Consider the following 3938-nt stretch of genomic DNA (forward strand, 5'->3'; position numbering starts at 1 on the left):
AAACGACGTAAGACATCAGCTGAGTTCCTGATATGATGTTCACACCGACCGACTTGTGAGATAAGCAGAGAAGCAAGATGCTTGGCTACACGATATGTCAGAGCGCCGATATTACTCGCTATGGGACGGAAAGGAACCCCTTCCTTGAGTACGTTCTGAAGGCCATATAAGCTAGGGGGAACAGCACTATAGGTGTTATGAATCTTGACAGTGTCCTGAGAGAAACCACTTTACTTCAGGAGGATGTTCGTCTTTCAATACTTTTCGTCGGCTCAGCATCGATCCTCCGATACGTTGAGTCAGATAATATACATTGAATCATTTGCACATAATCCTGGTTATAACAACGGTGGCACTTCCCTTTTCCGTAGATAAGAGGACGGTTACCTTCACTTTCCTGACGTTTTACATAGGAGGAAGGCTGATGAAACATTGGGACATGGAGCTTACCGGAAACGCAAGCACACTTACTTCTATTTATAGGCTGATAATTGTCACCATCCCGCTCAGCGTGAAGGGGTATTTCGTACCTTGGTACACAGGACTCATGTCGTTCCCGACACTTATACATTTACCAGCTGAGCTGTCCCATCTTGAAGCTACATTTCTTAAGAATGGTTATAGCGAAAGACAGATTGAACGTGCAGTGCGAGATCTACAAACTAAGTACACACCTAAGTCTCACCCTTTTTACCTTATTCAGGAAGCGCTTCCAACAAGATCGATCGTATTTTACGGAAATGCGAAAATGTGTTTTCCGGCCTCCATCTAAAATAGAAGGCTTTTGGGTTATGTTAAGGATGATCTTGGTCTACGTAAGGCGGATGTATATCCCATTCCTTGTAGAGGTGGCATGGCGTACATTGGTCAGACTATCACGACCATGGGGAAACGGTGTGCTGAGCTTAAAAGGGCACACACGATAACTGCAGCCACGTAGATCTGCTATTGCCAAACATTTTGTGGATACTGTTCACCCTAAGTTATATAGAGTTATTGGCATTCACATCCAGCTATCGGGACAATGTTATTAAGGAAGCTGTTGAGATTATATTAGGGAGCAACATTATACACAGGGATGGAGGTTTTCGTTTAAACTCTGCTTGCAATTCTGCTCTCTCGCTTGTCAAAAAACGGAAGGACAGTGTTACCTCACATGCTAGTTCGTTGTTTTGTTCTCTTTCACTATCGAGACCATTGACTTGGTGGCAGTAGCGTCCAGTGTGTGTCTCTTATCTTTCGTGAATTGCTCCAAGAAATGAGGTTTCAAATATGCTTGTACATTTCGTGTCCGTAGCATTTTGTATCTTGAAAATGGCGGGGTGTACTTCCGCCGAAATATCGGCGGTCTCTGTTAATATTACCTGCCTGAATTTCCTAAATTGCTTGGAAATTGTATACAGCAGGAGAAAGTCAGGTCTCACAGTGTAAATACTGTCCTCTGATTGTACGTGCGGAACTTCAAGTAACTAGAGAGCCAAAATCTTTTTTTCATCGTTAGTTTATTTTCACCGTAAAAAATGTGTTTAGCTAAGTAATGCGTCATGGATTTCTGGTACGCTTACTACATCATACGTGGACCTACATAGCTGAGCGGTCAGTTAAAAGGGCAGCCATGTGGAAGGCCAGTGGTCGATTCCCGATACCGCCAAGGATTCTTGGGAGGATTGTTACGGCCAGCACCCGGTCTCGTCTGGCCAACTGCTAAGGTCATCAGTCCCCAAGCTTAAACATTACTTAACCTAAATTATCCTAAGGACATACCTTTACGAAATAACAAAGAGTATTAACAATCTGTCAAATGAGTTTCCAAATTTTATAGGGAAGCAGATTCCATTTTTACATCTGCGTACCATCAGCATCAACAACAGAATAATCAAGATGGTTAGTTACTTAGACATTGGTTCCACGGCTTAGTTTTCGCTATGTCTCGTGATAACGTGGAACGAGCGGGCTTACAGAGTATTTAATACAGTTGCTATTTAAAATGAAGACTATATGCTGATCATTTACAAACTAGTTCACATAACAGAGAACAATATTTAGCTTAAAAGCAGAACTAATTATGTAATATTTTATATACTAGAAGTTTCTAAATAAAGTATCTTATGTGGAGTGGAAGGAATTGTCCATAAGGATCCTATCCGACTCACACTCTGATTTATCTTTGCTCTCTGTCAAGCATTTAATGTCATCGGAGAAGTTATCAACAATTCTGGTAATAGCTACTCTCATAACAATAACAGACAGCCAAGGTTGTGTTAGACTGATTGACTTCCATCGAACGACATTGTAGCACTCGCAATATTTGTTCCACCAATAGGCCATAGTTGTACCTTAATTGTAGAAAGTGTAAAAAAAATGTTCAAATGTGTATGCAATATTATGGGACATAACTGCTAAGGTCATCAGTCCCCAAGCTTACACATCACATAACATAAATTATCCTAAGGACATACACACACGCCCATGCCCGAGGGAGGACTCGAACCTCCACCAAGGTCAGCCGCACAGTCCATGACTGCAACGCCTTACACCGCTCAGTTAATCCCGCATAGAAAGTGTAGATAAGTGTAAACACACAGGAAGGTATGCAATGACATCATAACAATGTTGTAGGTACTTACAAAATTAAAACGAAATTCACATGTTGTGCCAATTTTCTGGTATCGCGCGCCGCGGAATTTGAATCCCCGCCAGACGACATGGACGTCGAAGACCCTTGAGGATCTCTGCACCAACGCGCCGTAAGCTGTGGCGGCGTGCGCCTCCTTGTCCGCATTTAGATTGAGGGCGCCACAGTGGAACACGTGGTTGCAACTGCCAATAGCGGCGTCCCTGATAAAGTACTTAAGCGACTGTCTCTCGCTCAGCCGGCCATCTCCGGTAGTACCTCGAAAGAGTACCGTCCTTCGGTCACTGCATAGCCAGTTATGGAAGTGTTAGGTGTTCCAGGACTTGCCAGCCGTCTAACCGTCCAGCGATCCAGCCAGTCACCGATCCAGCCAGCCAGCCAGCCAGCCAGCCAGCCAACCATCCAGCAAGCTGGCGATCCAGCCAGTCAGCCAGCGATCCAGCCAGCCAGCAATCCAGCCAACAAGCGATTCAACCAGCCAGCAATCCAGCCAGCAGCGGTCCCAGTGGCAGCGGCAGCAGCAGCGGTTGCAGCAGCCCAGCAGCCTCTGCGTTCGCCTCCCGCCAGTGGCAGCAGAGTGGGGCATCGGCCCCAGTCAGCGTTTCTTCTGTCTTCGTCCGTCTTCGTGAGTCCCTTGTTTTCTTCTTTCGTTTTGTCCAGTCCTTTCCTGTTCTTTTCCTACTTTCCCCATAGTAATCATGACTACACCTACCACTTGTACCACCACCACCGCCACCGTCTACACCTCACCGTCCGCTGCCGCCATCACGATTATGTGGTGTGCCCAGTCACCCCCCCCCCCCCTCATTCCATCCCCCTGTTTCTCACCCTCTCCTCTCCTGCACTCTTCATCGCTCCTTCCCCAGCTCCTTCCCCCTTAGCCTCTTCCTCTGATCCGTTCCCTCCCCTCCCTCACCCTGTTGCCACTGTCCCTGTGGCACTCGCGAGGGTGGTGGCCCATAGGGCCATGGCCCACGTGCAGCTATCTCCATCGCCATCACCATCGCCCTCATCGTCAGCATCGCCAACACCAGCACCACGCCCACAGTGGGACCTGCCGCCTCCCCCACACACCCTCTCATCCTTCTGTAGCAGTTAAACGTCCCAGCAGTACTCCAGCCTCTTCCTCCTCCCACCCCATGGATGCCTTCGATGTCACCCCACTGTCTCTTCTACCACCTAGTCTTCCTTCTCCCCCTCCTCCTACAAATACCTTCTATCCTGTACTGATCGCTCACTCCTCGAGGCCCGGAACCTCGCCCTGCTCTTCCACTAGCACTTTCCCAGAGCCCCCATCTCCCTG

This window comes from Schistocerca gregaria, chromosome 7, assembly GCF_023897955.1.
Source record: "Schistocerca gregaria isolate iqSchGreg1 chromosome 7, iqSchGreg1.2, whole genome shotgun sequence".
NCBI lineage: Eukaryota > Metazoa > Arthropoda > Insecta > Orthoptera > Acrididae > Schistocerca > Schistocerca gregaria.